Source organism: Grus americana, chromosome 8 (assembly GCF_028858705.1).
Source record: "Grus americana isolate bGruAme1 chromosome 8, bGruAme1.mat, whole genome shotgun sequence".
NCBI lineage: Eukaryota > Metazoa > Chordata > Aves > Gruiformes > Gruidae > Grus > Grus americana.
In genome coordinates, this window is record NC_072859.1 from 5914457 (window position 1) to 5935663 (window position 21207).

Sequence of the window (21207 nt, forward strand, 5' to 3'; positions counted from 1 at the left end):
CACTAGCACAGCATTTTAGCGCAGGCCTGAGCTGTCATTCCTCTGCCAGTCATAAGTAGAGTCACATTGCTGTGCAGAAATCCCAGCCTTGATTCTTTGTCAGCATGTGTAGATATTTTCCATTTCCACTTCAGCCAGGCTAACAGCTAGTCACGTGCAAAGACAAGATGTGGGAAGTAGAGCTCAGCAGGGCAATCCTGCCCTGAGACCCTCTTGTATTACAGGACAAAGCCAAGGAGTTCTAAAGCTGTTTGGCTGTAGAAGGATTTCCCAGGTGTCAGGAGAGGCCTGGAAAAGGTACAGCTGTGTAGACAGCTGGGGATTACCCTCATTTCTCCTCCAACACAGGCAGTGAAAAGGGCATGGCTGGAGTGCTGCTGCATTCTGTAGATCCCCTGGGGCCACTGCAGCTAAAACAACTTTAATTTGCTCTTTGGGTCCCATCTGCTGTCTGAGACGCAAGGAATCAAGTAATTGCTGAGAGGCCTATCTCTTCTCTGTGGGGACAGACTGGGCAGCATGGCAGGTTCTGGGTGATGAGCCTGGGGTGTCTAGACAAGCACACTGAGCTGCCACTGGACTTTGCTGTGCTCCGATTTTGCTCAGCAGCAAGACACTGTGATGCCAAAGGGTTCTGAGGCGGAAAATTCTTCCTCAATGCCCAGCCTGCTCCTCTGAGTGGAGAGAAGAGGGAGACTGAGGGGAGAGCATGATGGGCTGCCCACTGAAAGGCAGTTGCTGGGTCAGAGTTGAGACATACCAACTCTGATGGCCTCTTTAACTAACAAGCTCAAAAACTATCAACTTTTAGGGAACTGGAAAATTAATTGGGTCAGCACAATGATGAATGATCTGAGAGACAGTTTTGTTGTTTAGAGTCCAACTACTGTCTGCATTTATTTTCTGGCAAATGTTGTACATTTTCATGAATAATTCTTCAGCCTTTATTTGAGTGTTGCAAGTATGTCTGCCTCGGTTATTTGTACCACCGAATCCCTAGTTGAAAATAAAGCTGATAAAAAATAACATGTTGGTCATGGCTTACAGATTGAACTGCACATGGTGATATGTATGCCCACGTTTCTTCCAGAAGTGCCACAATACATACCATATTGCTGCCATCTGTATGAATGTACTTATAATATATTGAGAGAAAGATGCAATGATTAATATTAGCTTCTGTCTAGAACTAGAAGTATTGCAATTTAAAAAAAACAGGTAACTGCACTATTAAATGCAGCACACTCCAAAGACAATAAAACATGCACTACTATGTTTATTATTTACTTAAGTGTAAGATTCACACTTGTAGTAATTTCCTGCATCCTTTCAAATGCTTTTATCATACTCTGGGATAAGTAGGCTTCAGGAAAGCAATACAGAAGTTAGAGTTTACAGAGCTGCTAACGTGCCAAGTACATCAAATGCTGTAAGGTGTGCACTTCTGACAGTGGTTTGGTTCTTATTGAAACCTTCCTCAGGAAAATGAAGGGTCATGCTGATAAAAATAGCATCATAGCAAGCTTCTTTGTTTAAAAATGAAAATTGTCATATTATCTGGCTTTAGTTTTTGATCAGAAGGTATTTATGTACATTTTCTAACAGAATTAGGGTACTGATTTCAGAGTTATTCTCACAAGGGTCCTGTTAGTATTTTTTTTTAAACTGTTACCAGAGCCTCAGCTAAGACATGATAACTAGCCAAGTGCATGCACTTGCCTTGTTACGAACTTAAATGAAATGGATTTCATTAAACCACCTTCACTGACTAACTTGTTTTACTGTATTGATTGATACAAAAGTTATAATTATCAATAACATAATTTTCCCATGGAAAATCTATTTGTGCACATGGCATTCATCAGAATAATTGTATTAAAGACAGCTTATTGAGAAAATAAGTAAGAATTTATGCACATATTTGGGTAATTCCGAAAGAATTAATAGGGAGGAAGGTTCCTTCTAATTAAGATTCTATAGATTTTGGCTTCCAAAAAAATTATCTAGTTTTCCATGTCCCATTGCAGTATAAGGCATGTTAGCTACATTGGAGGAACTTATTTCAGACAGTCTTCTGCTCTGATGTGCAAGATTTGTCTCTTGGTCAGAGTTACTGTTGGAGCAAGTCCAGAGGAGGCCATGAAGATGCTCAGAGGGCTGGCACACCTCCCCTGTGGAGACAGGCTGAGAGAGGTGGGGTTGTTCAGCCTGGAGAAGAGAAGGCTCCAGGGAGACCTTACAGCACCTTCCAGTACCTAAAGGGCCTCCAGGAAAGCTGGAGAGGGACTGGTGACAAGGGCAGGGAGTGACAGTACAAGGGGGAATGGTCTTAAGCTGAAGGAGGGGAGATTTAGATGAGATCTGAGGAAGAAATCCTTCCCTGTGATGGTGGTGAGGCCCTGGCACAGGTTGCCCAGAGAAGCCGTGGCTGCCCCTGGCTCCCTGGCAGTGTTCAAGGCCAGGCTGGATGGGGCTTTGGGCAACCTGGGCTAGTGGAGGGTGTCCCTGCCCATGGCAGGGGGTGGAACTAGATGGGCTGTGAGGTCCCTTCCAACCCAAACCAGTCTGTGATTCTATGATTATAACACTTTATGCCCTGATCACTACTGATACTGTTCCTGATGCACAAACTAGCAGAAAAATCACTAAGAACTATTTCATGTGTTCTTTGAGAGGAGTCTTAATTTTTTATTGATGAAAAGTTATTGATCACCTCTGAGGGTCCTGTATAGAACTTTGTGGGCGTCAACTAAATCAGTTTGCCTTTTTTGTCTAGTATGTGTGTGGAGCCAGTTGTGCCATAACAGCAAAACCGCTGTGCTTGTGACTGAGGTGAACAGCAGAGAGGTTTCAGGGATTGCTAGGTTCCTCTGCTCTGAACCGACTCACCTCCTGTGTGTCAGGGCTACTCTAGCTACATAATAATTTATCATTTTTAACTCTCTTTGATGCTTTTTTCCATCAGACTCATTTAACCAACGATTTTGTTTTCCATTTTTTGTATGCAATACCACCCCTAGGTACGCTGTCTGCATTAAGACTTGCATTTTAGAAAGGTTCTGTATTTTTGTTTGCCATACAGTTGTATAGAAATGTGTAGTCAATTAAAAATGTACATGCACTGAGACATATGTGTGTATACATACATAATATCCACAAGCTTAGAGTATATTTCTTGATTTTCCTGTTTAGTGAAAGAGGCGGTTGAGAGAAGACCTCTATTTCACTTAGTACACTTTTTACTAAAGCCAGTATTATATTAAAGCCTGTGGTTCAAAACTCTTGACCTAAGTAAAAAAGCATTAGCTGTTTGTCACGGTTACAAATCTCACTGAGATGCTTGTATTCTGGGAGTAAAAGGCCCTAATACAGCTGTGTTGAAAACAGCACAGTGGGTTTTTTCAAAGACCTTCACCTGCAAAATTGGCATTCTTGTGACCTCTGAGATCTGGCTGTTACTGAGTTTCAGGCAAGGTTTTCTTATGTGTTCTTAAAGATTTTTAATAATAGAGGATTCTGATCCTCGATTTTGTTCCTCCTATTCCACTGTATTACAACAGAGGTTCTGGAGAACAGAATGTCCTGGGAGGGCGAAGCCATGACCTGCAAGATGACAATCAATAACATGTAACAGTCATTTGAGGCCCCAAATCCCCTATGTGACTTGCTGTCACTGATGAGGCTGGAACCTCAGATTTCCTATCCATGAGCTCTTGAGTCTAAATGTTACTCACCTCGTTTAATCACCAAATCACACTACCAAGCTGCTGTTGTGTGGGTAAAACAAAAGGTTTTTATTTATATGCTTGCGTTTTTTTCCTAAAGACTATAGCTTTCTTTCACAGGGAATCACTAACTGGTTTTGTGAAGTAAGTTTTAAAATGCCTGTTGACATTTCAAGGAGCCTGATGTTCATGCTATACCAATGCTGAATTTCTACATAACATAAAATTCTGTGTAAATACATTGTGACTTCTGTAGTATAGTGAATCTGCTACCTAGATAAACCATTATATTGCTTTTCCTATTGGTGTCATTAGGTGCGCTCACTGGGCCAGATGACACAGAAGGGCAGCTCGGTATTTCCCAAGTGAGGAACCTCATGTAACACGCTGTTAGCAAGTGAGGCAGCATCAAGGCAAGTATTAGGCAATGAGACGTGACATTGTAAGTAAAGCCAGAATATCCCTACGCAGAGTGAGTGAGTTGCTAGGCAGTGAGCTGACAGCCCACTATTGCAAGCACCTGACAAATGGTATGTTTCTTGACGTGCTTTCTTAGGATGCAAAAAAAAAAAAAAAAAGCAGGCTTTGGTGTAAATAGACAGGAGCAGAGCTTTTTCAAAAAGTTAGTCTCCCAAATCTGATTCAATTTCAATGATTTTTTTTCCTAACTTCCCTTGGTCTTCAGTACATTCCAGGGTTGATTCTTCTTTTGACCAAACAGAATAGATAAGGGAGCAAAAATAATAATAAAAAATACTGTGGAAAATACCTTGAGATTGTAAGTGGAGAGGAAAATGATTGCAAGGTGTCTCCCAATTGTAAGACTCCCCAAAAAATCTTTGCAAATTCAGGATACTTGGGAGCTCTGCAGATATTGAAAAGAATGGGGAGGAAAACAGCAGTACTGTTCAGCATGATTCTTTTGCACCTTTTAATTGCCAGACATATTCTGGATAGCAGACACTGCTGCTCAGTGAAGCATTTCTTCCACATCTATAGTTTCTCTCCTCTTTGCATGAATGTGTGTGGGAGGGGGGATTAGTGCATAGCCATATGGGAGGGAGCTAATGGGAGAACAGTTTCTTCGCAAGCCGTGCTGCGGGAATGAGAAAGAGACTGCAAAGGGAGCAGGAAATGATGGAGGAGGGGAGAGGACTCCAATGACACTTAATGGCAGTGATGCGGAATCCCCCCGAGGACCTAAGGGGCTGAGGACACGAAGGCTATGACCCTTCCACAGGCCTTGCAGACCCCAACTGGACAGGCACTTTAAGTCATTTATCAATGCGAACTCCAGAATGTGGGGTTTTTTTCCTACTTTGTGGGATTTTCCACTGGACAAGAAGGATGTGCATGACTTAATGGGAAACTGAAATTAAGGTTGGTTGTTTGATGTTTCTTCTGTAAATCAGCAGGCTGGATCACAGCTTTATGTTCAGTATATATTAAAGTGAAGGATCAGCTACTTTTAAAGACATCGTTCCTCCTCCCTGGGTACTAAGAGCCTGGAAGCTCCTAAAATGAAAGGTAGGGGAGGGAATGGATTGTGTGGGAGCAAGCAAGGACCTTATACTGTCCCCGTTTCCTTTTTCCAAGATCAAATCCTCTTCTATAATATTTACGTGGCAGCTGCAGACTTAATGACCTAGCATTCAATCAGTGACCCATCAGTACTTCTCAGTTTAAGAAAGCTGTCGCTTTATCAGCATTCATGTTTCGGCCCACAACTTCCACAGTATGTAAAAATCCTGACACCCAACTCAACCCCTACTTTTCGTCTATAGAAGGAAATCTCAGTGACAGAATTTGTTAGGATGTCTCAGATCAGCAAGAAAGAGATGTCCCACTGAAATCTGGCATGTCCTCTGGGATCTGTGGGAGTCAAGGACAGTTTTCCCCAGGCAGGCAGCTTTTCCAGCCAGCTCCCTAGCTGCATGGTCTTCCTCTGAGACACTACATGGGAACTATGCAGAAGAGATAATACGGTCCTCTGCAGATTAATTTTTCTTGGTGTTATTCCCATGGGCCTGAAGAGCAGAAAACATGTGAAGAAGTAGGAGGCAAGATCTGGCCCTGTGTATTTTCCTGAAAAGCTAGCTCTATTCCACATAGCTGCTGGAATCTCTCCCTTTACATTTTTCTTAATAAAACCAAAAGTATAAAGTTAATTAATTTTTTTTCCTAAGGATGTTTCTTGAGCTATTATGCATATTCTGTTATTGTTTTGCAAGCATTGCCTGCTTTATGGCACACTGGCATTTTTATTCCTTGTATTCTTACAGGTCAATAGACCAGCTAGTAAGTCTAATTGCCCTCATTCTGTTCTGCTGCTTTCCACAGATAAGAGCTGTAAACTGGGTGATATCTTGCAGTATACTTCAAACCTCCTACCTTATAAGCATCCATCCAACCTGCTGCCTTTTCTCATGGCTCATTGTGCAGCAATTGGTTTAAATACCTGTCTCCAGTTACTTAATAGAAAGAAACCAACAGAAGAAATTGATTCAACTGAAATGGAAAAGTCTTGAAAGATGTTTCCTACCTGTATGAATCCAAACCATAAGCACTTAACTCAAATGGGATTAGAGAATACAAGGGAGAAACAGAAGACCTTTTTCTTAAGATCCTTTCTTGATGTTCTTTTTCCAAATACACAGTGACATAAATTTCACATGTGCACATGCTTGTTCCTTCTGCCTCAAACTAAAATTGGTACAGTCTGACTTTTTAATAATATCTTAAAAATAACTAGTAATAAAAAACCAAAGAATAGAACCAAGGATTGTTAGTCTTGAGGACCTTCTCCACCTCCAACAGTAGCCTATATTAAATGCTACAGCAGAAAGCATAATGTACCTGAACTTTATGCAAAATACATAAAGGAGAGAAATTTCTCCAGTCAGTGATTAGTTTATGCTGTGAGGCATCGCCAACACTAATGCTTGCAGTTGTTCTCCCTGTCAGCATGTTGCTATTATACATGTACATGTCTAATCCTTAAAAAAAATCTTCTAAGCTATTTGTTTCATTTGCTGAACTATTTGTTCTGTAGCACAGAGTTCCAGAGCCAAAGCAGTACATTGCATTAATATGCATCTAAAGAGAGATAATGCATACTCCTATTGTCTCTTCATTTGACAAGGTGTTTTCTCTTTCTCATAGTATGTGACAGGGTGTAAGACGTGTTTCATTTGCTTCCCAGCGTCAGCTAAGCCTCCCTGCTGTGCAAAGATGTAGAAAAGTTTCCTTCGGACTCACACTGCCTGGCCCCTCCCTTCCCAAGAGGTAGGACAGAAGTCTTCACCCAGCTGCTGGTCGCAGCCTCAGTCAAACTGGGAAGCTATCACAGAAGCAGAGGTCGTGTCTGGAGCTGTGCTCCCACACTTACCTGCAGAGAGCAGAGCGAAGCTGGAGCTGGGAGAACACGGCCCTGACGGAGGGAATTGTGATGGTGTGACAGGCTGAGGGGTAAATTCTGCCTGAAAGCCTTGGTGCCCCCTCTTCCCTCAGCAAGCCCACTATGCTACTAGATGAGATCTGTAATATTGTGTGCTGTTGAAAACACTGTGCGCTTTTTGATCTTTGGAGCAGAAACTGTCACTGTCTATACATTTATGTACCTACAAGTGCATTGGCCTGCTGGTTTCACTGGATGATGATGATAATGCAGGTAAGAAATTTGTCTCTTAATTCTCATCTGTAGGTCAAAGCACTTAAACACACTATTTTTAGTTCCTCTTGTTTTACAGTCTTCTCTTGTGATTTTTTTAGGCTCTTCTTCCTAATCCTCTTTTGATACAATTTTTTAAGCCATAAGACAAAATGCAAAGTAGTATTTAAGCTAAGGATCTATTGCTGAAAATACTATCATATTTTCTGTGTTTTCCATATGCTGTGTTTAGTTATATAGTACTAGTATTCTATTCCACTTTTATTGGAATATGCCCATAGTTGAGGTCTACTACGTGCTTAATTTTAAGTCCATCTTCAAAAATCCTTCCCTGCCCCAATTCTGCGTTTCATCATGTTTCTCTTACCTCCATAAAACCCACCCAAGCTGCTGTTGATTTAGACAGAGGTTCCCAAATTCAGTTTGCTTGGATAGTATGTAGAAGTCATGATTGTCCTGGTAGGAGCAACTATAGTAGTTTCCATGCAGGCGAAGGCATCTCCTGTTCCTTCATCTTTAATCCTCTGTCATTATACAAACACACTCACCAAAGTAGTATCCCTGTCTTGGCTCATGTGCTGTTTTCTGGTACCTCTTTTTGTCCTCAACATCATGCCTTGACCTGCATGGACAGTCCTAAACCCCATCTCTTCACCCAGCTGTTTCTGGCCCCATCGGCTAATTGGTATCCAAATGCTATCCAGGGTTCACAAATTATCATACGTGTGTAACTAATGAATATTGCCTCTTAAATGCCAACTATTTAAAAAAAAAAAAAAAATGTGATGGGCAAAGTAAGTAATGAGAAGCACATCAAACTTTCTCTGCCTTGCCGTTCTGCAGAGTATTACATCATGTTCAAAGTGTTAGTCCTTAGCTGAGGTTACTTGGTGATCTAAGCTCAGTATTTCTATATGAGAACCTTAGTCCTGGAAGCAAAATTTACCACACTCATTAGACACAAAGGAGCTTTCTGCTTGATAGGTACATCTCATCTATGCAGGAGACAGAGGCGGCCAGGGTGAGACTTTAGAAAAGATTCTTATAAAAATTAAAGACCATTAGGAAATTCTCTAATTTCTGACTAAAGTTCAATATGTACCTCTTCAGTTTTATCTTCTCTACTGAAAACTAAAAGTATCTGTAGATACATCTAAAACACAAAGTGTAACAAAACAATATAGCTTATTTGCACTTCTCCAGGGACAGAACAAGACAATAAATCTGTCCAATTTTAGTTGTTATTCGTAATGTGCTGAGAAATGTTCAGTGTTGGCAAAAGCAACGTCATAAACTGTAGTATAGAATAAAATACTCCAATTATACATTATGTTAGAATAATCAGTGGCAAAGTATTCTCTCATGCAACTCTCAAAGGATAATTTATAATGGATATGTCATTTTTCAAGGTGTAATACTCCTCTGAGTCTCAGGTATGTGTTTTTACTGATATTACATGGCATAGAGCAGTAGCTGGAGAGGACATTGTAAAGTGACAAATGTTTAGATTTTAGCAGTGTTGAGTGTTTACTTCTAATGTTTTTACTTTTTTAGAATTCACCACTACATATTTACAGAAAGTACTAACTACAACCCTCATCCTAACAGTCAGAAGCTCTCTTTATAGCATAGTATCGTGGATTGACTTCCTTGTCCTCAGGATATATGGCTCCTCTTTTGAAAAAGAAAAGAAAACTCTGAAAACAGAGATTTCATTCTCTCACATATTTAGCATGTATCTGGTTTAGATTTGGGAGACTCAGATTTCAATCTTTAAATGACAACTTCCCAAGCATATCAGTGGGAAGGGATGATATGCAAATGAAAAATAGCTTATAGATGTCAGTTTTGGTCACAGAATCAATCAGACTGCAATAAAAGTTTAGGTGAACACTGGCTAAAATACACCCATCGTATTTTTGGAATTTGCTTGCCGAGTGTACTTTGAAGGCTTTCCAGAGTATACAGGAAAAGTCTCTTCAAAATTTCAGGAGTTCAGTAGCCATCTCCAGCTGAGACACATTTATAAACACTAGACTGTCCAGTCCAAGTGCTCCATGTCAGATGAGTTTTCTCAAAAAACAGGCCTTGCCTCCATATAGACTGACTTAATTTGCTTTAAAAATTTTTTTTTTCTTTTTTCATTTAACAGAAGCTATTCCGATGAAAGCTAACGTAATTTTTCAGCATGGATATTATAAGGCTGTGAAAATGGCATGGTTATCTTTTCTGTTTAAAATGAAATTTTGAAAAGTCTCTACATTCCCCATAATATTGATATTGGTATAAAAACTGTTTCACAGCTTAAGAGAGAATTTGGATCTAGAAACCTGGATTCATTTCATACATGAGTTTCTCAGTTCTAGTGAAGAATATTGAAACCTTATGTAGATCTTTTTCTAAATGCTGTTTTGTCTTTTTCTTTTAATGTAAATGATCTTGAATAGTGTTTGCTAAGTTCTAACATTCAGCTTTTTCTAGATGTCTCTGTAACTGAACTCTATCATCCTGATTATGCTTGAGATACACAGGAAAAAATGCAGTACCTGGAAAACATGGAGTACCTGAGACATTATCTTTTTTGTTTACTCGGAAATGAGTAACTAGCACTATATTATAACTTGGCTTCCTAATTTTCATTTAAGCAGGTATGGAGCATAACATCAGAATTCTTATTCCATCTAACTCCAGCTCCTGACAAGCCACTTTACATGCAGTAGCATGATACCAAAGAGATGACCAGCAGATAAGACATAGAGCAAGACATATAGACTACAACAGATGATGGCTTGCTGCTCTGCTTTTCCCAAAAGTATTCCTGAGACATTTATGTAAATGATTCTGAAAATACTGGCTACAAAACAATGTATTTTATCTATTTTAGTAATTTAAGCAATGGTAAAGCTGAACCGTCTGACTATCCACATCCTTCATAGCAAAGCTCTTCAGTAAAGGATGGCAAGGCTTTCAATGGAGCTGCACCTATTTATACTAGTAGACATTATACTCTTAGACTTTCAGAGAAGGATTATTAGCTGTGGATAAAAAAGACATCATAGATTTGCTTTGTTCTGCGTTATTTCTGAAAATACTTCACAGTGTTTTATAAACAGTGCAAAAAATTGTGGTTTTCCATCTTTGCAAGCAGTAGCAATTATAATTGCAGGGGATAGCAGAAGCATAGTAAACCAGCCAAAAGAGGAAAGGCTAAAAAGCATAGGTAGAGTCCAGTTACCTCCTATGAAGCTCAGGGGAATGACGAGGTGAAATCCATAAGCTCTTCTATACAGCAGGAAGAAACAACTAAAAAAAACCAAAAACAAAACCAAAAACATTTTGAGGAAACTCCTAGAAAATGGATGAGGTAAGTTTTTAGTATGTTTATGACAGTATTATCATTGCATTGCTACCCTACGAAGTAACACGATGCTCAGTACATCTCTAATACCTTTCAAGGATTTCAAGGTTCCAAATACGCACTAAGAGATGGATTGTGACTGACCATTCTGTGACTACAGTGGACAATGGATGCAGAGTAAAGTGCTTTCCTAATTAATGTGACCCACATGAGGACCAGGCAGGCTGTAGTCTTGCCAAGAAGACAGGAGCACAGGATATGCAAAATTGCTCTTCTTTGGTTCTCGTCACAGAGAAAAGAGAGTGAGCTATGGCTCTGTCCTTCCCCCTCCTCCGTGTCTGGACATGGAGAGGTAAGTACACAGCACATTTCAAAGAAGTATAACTGGCTAGGCTTCCCACAGGGCAACTAAAGAATTCTAGGAAGTTTCCTTCTTTTTAAAGCAGAACGTTTCCTGATTTGCCCATATAATCTTACCTCTTTAATGACAATTTGACTGATTAACTGAATGGTATTAACTTAATCTGCTCCCCATTTATTACACTCTATAATGAAACCACATTGAATCTGTGGGTGCAATGTTCCCTGCTGTATAGTCAAATGTAAATATTCCTGGAAACTTAAGTTGAGCAGCTCACTAGTAACATTTTGTATCACAGAAACAATGGAGAGCTGAGGGGGGGTGTGGTTTTGGTTTTTTAACTTTTTTCCAGTTGTTAAACATTTTGCTCAAAAATTGAAAAATACTTTTTTTCTTCTCCAAATAGCTGCTTAATCACTGCTTGAGGTTGAAAAAAGTGTGTTGGAGCAGATGGCAAGAACATAGGATTTAAGCAGGGGACAGATGTAACCATATTAGGGAGCCTGGAAGATAAATCTCTTGAAATCTTGTGGCAGATGTGATCATTACTTTGTTTACATAGATGAAATATTACTAGTTTCAATTAACAGTTGCTGTTGTCCATATTTGGGATCTTTCCCCTTCAGATGGTCATTAAAACCTGTTGTAAATCATCATGTTTGTGCTACTTCCATACTGTGCATAAATCATGCAGGCATCCCAGCATCTCCATTCTTTATGGAAAATGTGTAGATGGATATTTATACAACATAAAAAATGGTGTTTGCTTTCTATTAAGCAGTTTACAAGTACTGTCTCCAATGACGTACTGTCTCCTGTGATGTACAGGGGTATTAGGAAGGCAGAAAAAGAAGGACATCTGTATTCAGCCTCTGTGCTGCCAACCCTTTCTTTGCCTCTAGCTCCCTCCCCGGTACTATCAGCATTGTCCCTGTCACAAACAGCTCCTCTTAGGGCTCTAACATAAAGCACGTTTCTGGCTTTCGTACATCTGGAGCGTAGGAAGGCAACACAGTAAGGAACAGTATTCTCTTCCTGTGGAAAAATCTGTAGGTTGTGTGAGAGACAATGAAGTAATGTGTTATCTGTGTGCAGCTTCCTCACTGCTGAGACATGTGGAAGAACCTTTGCTGACCTTGGGAAAACAGTGCTTTGCAGATGCAAAGAGGAAGTCCTCTTAAAGTGTGTGTGTGTATACAAACTTTATTTATTTTTTTATATATATACACACACACACATGTATATTTGGGTGAATTCAGAAGCTGCTGCTTGATACACTCTTTAAAAAGTTGTGATCTTAAAAATATTAAGAAAAACCCAGAACCAGTTTAGACTGCTATTATGGTGTTATAATTCCAACTCATTCCTTCATTATTGCTGGAACTGAGAAACAAGTAGACGTGTATACCTAAGGAGGTGTTCTAGCATTAATCACAAAACCTTTAGGAGCAAATATTAGCACATCAGCTGAGCATATTGAATTAGAGCAGCTGTGAAGCACACATCCACTCTTCAGCATTCTTGGTAACACTTTCTTCCTCCAACTGCAAACTCTAAATATGTAGGGTGTCTAGTGTCTACTTGAACCAGATTTCTCTAGTATGGACACTTTTATCCATTAGAATACTTTCTATGCTTAGTTTCAAGTTTAACTGAACTAACTGAAAATTCCATTTTGTTATGATTGAAGCAGGAAGCTTGTCCTCTTTATTAAAGGGTAAAAGATAATATGTGTGTATCATGTATTAAGCATAAACATCCTCCAAAAGGAAAGAGGAAGATGGTGATAGCTACAGCAATGCTATATTTATCTGGTTCTTACTCCTGTTTTACCCATAACAAATGCAAGGACACCACAGAGAATCACAGATCAAAAAAGGCAGGAATATGTAGGTGTAAATGTCACAGACTACTTTTACTTTACTAGAACCCAGATATTAATTGCACAATGTAAAGCACTGCATTTATAAAGTCAGACCTGTATAGGTAAGCACTCCAAAATGAGGAAATAACAAAATTAAGATGGCAGGTACCACAGCTGTGCTTCAGCACTGTGATGCAGTCATGAGACATGATTACACAGTTTCAACAAAAAATTATACAATTTTATTCTCATAAATTGACAAGTAAATTTAGCAATATTTTACATTTCTTTAGCGTCTTTCACCCTGATGTACTGTGTGAATTAAGTGCAGCTGGACTCACAGAATACTTCAGTCGAAGAGTAAGAATAGAAAATAGCACTTACAGGTTATATAAATAAAATATTTTCTACTATATTCTCATTCCTTAGGGAACTATATGCTTTAGCAGTTATCCGGTTGGGACATCTCATATCAAACTGATTTTAACTAATGACTTTTTGTGATAATAACTGTTTCTAGATTCAGGCAATGTTAGAAGACCTTTACTTAGTGCCAAGTAATTAGTAATTAATGAAGTGCTAACTAGGTGCCAAAATGTAAGCTATACTCTCTCAAATCATTAGTTACCAAAACAAGATTAAGAAATATCTTTTCTGCAGTACTCAGGAAGCTTGGCTGAAAGGCAACAAAATTAATTTGATTTTATATTAATGTACATTTTTTAATCTCAGAGTTTTGTATGCAGCATATGTTTAGTTATAATCAAATATGATTTCTTTTTTCCTTAAAAATTTTAGAATAATTTGTACTGTAACCTATACAAGCAGAGCTGATTAAAGTAACTTACATTATAAATTTTTAAATCTAAAACGCTTATGCTATCTTCTGTTAATAAAAGTATAATAAACAGTGACTGTACTCTGCTAGCATTCTTATAGACTTAGATTTTACAATAGCAAGTGCTTCGGATTGCAGTCTCAACGTTTCATTACAGCTGCTCCTGCAAGCATATTGCAGTTTGTGTATGGAAGCATACACGTTTTATGATACCTAATGGAAAAATATTTTTGATCTGTGAAATTAGAAATACATGTATAAATTTCCAACCTCTCAGTTGGTAGATAATGTTGAAGATGCAAGCTGTTGCTTTCAAAAGGAAGTGTTATATCCCATACAGTTTGAGGGGTTTCTATGTACGGTGAAGCTAGTTACAGGCTTGCAGAGAAGCGTGGCTTCTTTGCTGGGCAGTGAGTTATACAAATAATCGTTGCTAATAAAATCTGGGATAAGTATGTCTGAAAAACAACTCCTGAGATCCATAGTAAGTAATTATTCAGAAGAATACTTATCTGCAGGATGGATAGACACATACCATTTCTGAATTTGTTGTCTCGGGTGAAAGTGGTGATGGCAAGTGTGATGTCCTGTGGGCTTTAAAAATTTCAGCCACGTTCATTTGGAGTGATTTGCTTAACCATGTTTGTTCAGGTTTGGCCCTCTGCACCCATTCCCTCGCAGTCTGCCACTCACAAATGACAGCGATTTCCTGTTACTTTTGACAGCAGCTTTCTTCATTATAACCAACTATTTTGCCACATATTTTCATCTAGTCATTTCCTCTCTTTTTGATGCTTCCTGCAATTTGAATATTTAACAGCACAGCTGCAATATTCAACTAATAATGAAATTTAAATGGAATATTTAGTATAATGGAAAAAATCTGCACCTATAATAAGGAACATCAGCTATGTGTATAGAGTGGGCAACTGAATATTGGAATGTGGTATCTTGGAAAAGCTTTTGGAATCATAGGGGAAAAGCAACTGAACATGGCACTCTAGTGTAAAACTGTGGCATTTCAGCCCTTCAGTGGAATTGGGCATTTCAGTTTCACAGTCTAATGTACATTTTCCTTCCCACTCATTCTTTAAAACTCTTTTTGAGATGAAATGATGGCAAGACAGCCAACATTTTCTGGTTTTCTCCATTTCATATCTTGACATGTTGTGTGCATGACTGTTCATACACTGAGGAGAGATTTCTACTGAACTACTGCCTAGGATGCCTGTGTATTTCTTAAACTCTTATCTTTGTTTCAGACCTCCCTTCAATGTATAACCAGATTTCTTTCCTTCAGTATGTACTGTGTTGTATTGATGACTATTTATCAATATTGAATGTCACTACATTGTCTTCCTACAGAGTTAGGTCACTGAGTATCTTCACAATCTGCCCCACAATTGTGAGTAATTTTGTATCTACAAATGTCTCCTTCTGTATAGCCCTTTTTCTAGATTATTTTAAGGGTATTTAGAACAAAACCTTAAAAACACCTTACTCTCTTGGCTTTTCACCATGATTATGAATGACTATGCGTTCTCCTGTTTCAGGTGTCTTAGTTTTTGGTTCATGACATTGCTTCTTCCTCACAACCCACGGTGTAGTTTTTCTGGAAGCATTTAATGAGAGAATTGTAAAATATCTTTCAAAATTTGTCACCTAACCCCATATCCACCAATTAACTAATGCAGAGAAGCTTGTTTTACAAGATACTTTGTCTCCTGCTTTAGTGAAGGAGAATAACTTACAAAAAAATTTACCTTTGCTTCCCTCTTCTGATATGTCTTTACTTCCTTTTTTCCCCTCTCCTTCCTATAATCTTTTATTGTTTGTGTTAAAAGTTGTTGTGATTCCAAATATGGTGAAATATTCTTTCCATTCACTGACTCACCTGCTGAAAACCTTGCAGAAGAATGGCATTTGGCATTTTATTTTCATTTACCCTGGTTCAAATACTTTGACAGTATACCAGATTATTGCGGTTAAAAAAAAAAAAAAGATGAAAGAATGTTCTCTTTCTAGGCACAAAGCTTTATTCATATGGGGAAAACAGCACTGTACCTAAAGGTAGTGCCGTTCTGCTTTAATGTCAAGCTTGTGCTTACAGTTTCTCACATCCTTCCTGCCTTATTTTCCTGTCACAGTTTTAAAACCTGGTACCATCTTTCCAGCCTGCTGTACTCGTTTAATCTGGGCCGCTGAAATATGCTCTGGATCCTGGTATTCTCACCAGTCTGCAACTCTAAACCTCAGGCACTATGCGTAGCAGGTGCCTATATATTGTATTAAAAATGCATAGCAGGTGGCTATATATTGGATGGCAGCAATGGGTTATCCAGTATGTGAACAAATTACTGAACCCATCTCCCAAGTATATGAAGGAAGCAGTAACTATCTTAATTCCATGACAGGATAAAAACAAGTCAGGTAACAAGTTAATGAGAATAGGTATTGTTCGCAAAGCATTCTGAATACGTATAAATGCTAGCTATTAATTATTGTAATAACTCACTCAGGTCAGAGCCTCCCTGGCAAGGGGTGTAAATGGAAAAGTGGGTGATGCCAACTCCTGTCTCCATGACAGCAGCATTGCCAACTCTTGCGACTTTATGGCAATTCTTGCAAGATCTGGTGGTTTTCTGAGAGCTTTCACTCCTGAAATGATGCAAACACCTTGAAGGCCTTGCTTTCCTCTTGTAAGCTCATCATTTCCCAACGACAGTGGGAGCAGAGAAAAATCTAGAAAGTCCTTGCACTGCGTTCCTTCTAAATGCATGAATTTCTTAGCAAAGTAATGCTTTTTTTTTTTTTTTTTCCCAGCCAGTCCCTTTCCTTCCCCCAGTTGTCTTTCCTAAGCAGGGGAGCGGCGCCTCCCTGAGAGCTGTTGGTCTTTCCGGGCCTCCTATCCCCCTCCTTTTCAGCAGCGGTAGGGGCGTATGGGTGCCGCCCGCACCCAGGGCTTCGTTCAGACGGCGGAGGGGGGCGGCGAGCCGGCACGACGAGGGCGCAGCGGGGCCACCGGCGCCCGAGAGGCCCCGTGAGGGGGTAGAGCCCGGGGCCGCCGCCCCCTGAGGAGGCAGTGCCGTCCCCTGGCGCCGGGCTGAGGAGAGAGAAAGGGAGGAACACGCCTCACAGCGAGGCCGCCCCGCGCGCTCCTCTTGTCGCTACGGCAACCCGCGCGGGCGTGGGGCACGCCCCCTCCGCAGCGGCCGTTGGATCGCTGGGCGCCCTTGCGCGGCGGCGGGTGAGGGGGAGGCGCGCGCCCGGCCCAGCACACCCGTTCGGGCGGCGCTTGCGCAGTCCGCGCCCGGCACTGGCACTCTGCCACACGGGAGGAGGCTGGCCAAGGGGGCTCGGCGCGCATGCGTAGTTGGCGGCGAGCAGCCCCCCGACCCCCCCCCCCCCACCGCGCGTGTATGGGTGCGTGTGTGTGTGAGAGAGTGAGTGTGTGTGTGAGTGTGTGGTGGCGCTGCTGGCTCCCCCGCGCCAGCGCTGAGGCGGTGAGCGGCGCTGAGCGACCGCGGGTGGAGGGGAGCTCGGCAGCCTCTCCAGCAGTCGGAGCCGGCTTCCCCGTCCTCGCCCGCCCCTGCTCATCCATCCCCCCTCTCGCAGGTGAGCCGGGCTGTCGCGGGGAGGAGGAGGAGGGAGCCGCGCGGCCGGCGCCCGCCTCCGCGGGGAGCCGCGGCGGGGCTTATTGTCCGGCTCCTCGGAGGAGGAGAGAAAGGAGGCTTAACCCCGGCTCGCACGCCGGGCCCTGAAGAGCTGCCGGCCGGGGATTGGAGGCGCGCGGTCCCCTCCCAGATCCGGGGAGGGTCCCGGCCCCCAGCCGTCACCCCGCCGCGGGCCGGCTCGTCTCCTCACGGTGCCGCGCGCTCCGCCGCCCACCTGTCGCCCGCCTCCTCACACGGGCGCCGCGGGGGGTGGCGGTCGCGGCGGCGGGCAACGGGGCGCCGTCCCCTGCGGACCGGGCCGGCGGCTCGGCAGCGCCCTCTCCCCCGTCAGTGTGTGCGGGGTGTGTGAGTGTGTGTGTGGGGGGGCGATGGTGCTGCCCGGAATTCCCCCGGCCTTGCCGCAAAATGGAGGGATGCGTGGCTGAGGAGCGAGCCCGGAGCGCGCCTCCAGTCATTTATTCCCCCTCCCCGCTACCTGCGTGAGGGGCCGGAGAGCAGCTTGTGGCCTGGGTGAGGGGGAAGCTGCCCCCCCTTTGCTGTCTAGAGAGACCCGGGGGAGTAGCCGCAGCCCGAGCGAGGGGGTTGTTTATGTGTGTGTGGATGGGCAGAGCCGCGCTCCCGTGTGGGTCACCGGGCTCTGCGCCGCGGCGGGGCCTGAGGGAGGCCGGAGCGGACGGGGGTGGCGCGGTGGCTGTAGCTGTGAGATACCGCTATCCAGTCATCCCTTCCCCGGGGGGGCTGGGGCACCTTCACCTTGAGTGGGGCCAAGTTACCGTGACACCAGATGTAGGGCAGCACGACCCCGGGCAGGGTCAGGGCATGCAGGCGAAGGTAGAAGGGGTAGTCAGGGTATTAAGCCGAAATAGTGTTTCTTTTATATAAAATGATGTAAGTCCAGAGCACCAAGAGTGCATCACCTTGCAGTAGACAGAGATCTGCTTTGGAGTGTAGACAAATAGATGCTGTTTATTTGACATCATGAGTGTTCGGCATATTTCTTTCCTGGCTGCAGATGCTGGAAAAGCAATTATATAGATATATTTTAAACCAAGATGAGTGGTGATGATGGGTAATAGTTTGAAGTAACTTGTCCTTGTGTGTTTAAATAGTAGTTACTGGCCTGGTGAAATTCTGTGGATATGTTTATCTAGTTGAGAGATGCTTATGCTGACAAAAGGTGCCTCTGCACAGGTCTTATTTCCCCCACCTCTCTTCTGTTCCTATGCTAAACTAAGGGGCTTTGCTGTCAGAGATAGCTGGAAGAGGTGGGGGGCTGTTTCTTTTCAAATGGGATAGGTGGATAAGTAGGCAATCAAATGTTTTCTGGGCCTACAGTTTTTGAGTTTCTCTCAAGACTGGAAAATGTCATAGGAGGCACAGTGATTATTTTCTTTTTTTTCTTATCGTTGCCTGCCTCTGCAGCTGACTTGATTTAGTAGTATTGTGGTGGTTTGTTTCTGAGCAAAATGGCCTTAACCTTCTATTCATGTCAAGCCATGGTTTGCAACCTTTTTTGATATATAGACCTATTGTGTTTTTAGTGGTTGTGCACATTTTTGTTTAATGAACTTCAACTCACCAGTGTTGTGGATTTTTTTACTCTTTATTAGGTCTTAGCAGGTGATTAGAAATAATACATGGACCAAAGGTTGAAAACTGCTGCTACTTTTCTATTATCTTCATACAAATGGTTTAGTTTTTTTAGCCTGTTAAACCAACATTAAATACAGGACAGTGAGGAGTAGAAAAATATATAGTCTGTCAGAGCTTTCTCTTGACAACACAGATGTGTGTTTTAATCTATTATTGTAAGGCTTAGTATCCATGATACTGTAGCTAGAGTCCTTCCATAGGCACCTCTACATGAGCTGTACTGGCTTGGGCCCTACTTCTATAAGTTTATATGATCCACATTCAAGCCAAAACTGCTTGAGTGAATTGATACCGTCAAGCACCACAGTGTAACATAGTACAGAAGTTGGTAATTGCTTGTAATCTTTACTAGGAGTGCCTCTGGTTTGTCTGAAAAAGATTTCTGGGATAAATAATTAAATTTTATTATGTTTTGTGGGTGGTTTATTTGTTTTGGGTTTGTGGGGGTTTTTTTGAGGGAAGTCTCTTGCAGAAGCAAAACTATTACTGCTTTGTACAGCCCCTACGCATCCCTGCATGTGGGTTGTCTGCAGTCTTGCTCAGAAGTTTGCTAAAGCCTGGTCACTTGAATTGAAAGGGTGCCCTCTGGTGACATCTGTGTTTAGAGTTTGGTCTGTATGTAAAGAAGCACTCCTGCTAGTCTGAAATTAAATATTCGTCCCAGCAAGGTTGGAGATGTATTGTGCACTGAAATGCTAGTGTGACATGGCTGAGATGGGGGATGAGCAGTCACAAATACATGTGGAAGATGTACAGCAGTCACGTGGAGTCTTTTAGGCCCCTTGTGAAATATTCTACCTTGCAATTTACTTTGCTGGGTTTTGATGAGAGATTCCTCAGTCTAATGGAGAAAAAAAACCCCAACTTCTCTTCATGAGGTTATTCTGTTTACTGTCAGTTTTTTCTTTCCCCTGAAACCTACCTTTGTGCAGAATTTTTGGAGATACCATCTCCCTTCTACACTTGTATCTTGCTGGTGACTGTGTAGATTGGAAATCCCAATGTTTAGATATTTTATTGATCTTGATGCTGCTCAGCACCAGCGAACAAGTATGAAGATACAGGGCTCACTCTTTAACTTCAGTTACTTATATGAACTTTGATTCTAAAATTGGCTATATTTCTAATAAATGTGTTTGAGACTTCAGAAAGCTGATGAAGTCTTAGTGTGCTAATGTTCTGCTTGACGGGTCTTTGAATATTAAAAGATTTGAATTGATAAGGACACACCTGCATCTTAAACAGTTTCTTCCCTCCCCCTTTTTTTTTCCCATTGAGATTAGGGATTAATCTTTTCCTTTATATTTGTTTGGAGCTGAGTCATTTGGGCTCCTCCTTTCATTCAATAAATAAAGCTGAGTTGAAAACTTCCTTTAAGGGTAGGGAGCATAATTGGTTGCATTTTGTTGAAGTATAAGACATCAAAGGCATGGTATATTTCTGATTTGAGTGTTGGTTTACAGCCCTTTTTAGAAAAGATACTTAAAAATGCATTTTCAAAGTAATGAGAAAACATTTCTGTTAATAACCTTTACATTTAAATACCTGGAACTACTGCAGTAGAAATCATCTAATATTTGCGTGTATGTATTTATTGCATGAACAGAAGCTTTGTGGGCTTCATGTTTTGCCTATTTATGAACTAATTACCTTAGAAGACTGCTAGAATGTGTGACTGCAACTCTTTTTTCCTTTACAAAGATCCTTAAAGGCCTCGTTGGACTCCAGGGAAAATGGCATTAGAATCCTTCTTGTAGGCAAGCAGGTACCACCCAGTATTCTGCGAGCAGAAAGAGAGGGCTTGCAACTCCTGCTGCTGCAGTGGCAGTCCAGTCACTGGGCTAAGGTGGTGGCACCAGCTTTGTGCAGTCAGGGGGAGCTGTGTAAAGCAGAAAAGGTTGGGGGGGGGAAGGAGAGGGTGGCCCAGAATCACAGAAGGGAAGGACGTATTCAGTAGCATGGTATGTTCTGAACATTGGAGCTTCTTGCTGTGTCTTTCAAAAGTTGGCATGGTGTAAATGATGGGCATTGAACCTGCTTGCTGGCTTAGGAAGAGGCAGACTG

General features: G+C 41.7%; 1 protein-coding gene and 1 long non-coding RNA gene across 4 annotated transcripts in view; one reads left to right on the forward strand and one right to left on the reverse strand.

The window, feature by feature from the left end:
- Positions 1–16574, reverse strand: part of LOC129209198 (uncharacterized) — a 38207-nt gene extending 21633 nt beyond the window's left edge. The window contains exons 1-2 of the long non-coding RNA XR_008578012.1: positions 16332–16574; positions 10631–10698 (exon numbers count right to left, since the gene is read on the reverse strand). This is a non-coding gene — a long non-coding RNA (uncharacterized LOC129209198). The remainder of the gene's footprint in view (positions 1–10630; positions 10699–16331) is intronic.
- A 666-nt stretch (positions 16575–17240) lies between these two features.
- The window catches only part of RALGPS2 (Ral GEF with PH domain and SH3 binding motif 2), a 122606-nt gene continuing 118639 nt past the window's right edge, over positions 17241–21207 (forward strand). Inside the window, exon 1 of one of the 3 annotated variants that reach the window (XM_054833813.1) lies at positions 17241–17431. The gene's annotated coding sequence lies outside the window, so the exon portion shown is untranslated. Of the gene's footprint in view, positions 17432–17753; positions 17817–21207 lie in introns of those variants that run through there. The other 2 variants (XM_054833811.1, XM_054833812.1) reach the window with 2 other exon arrangements.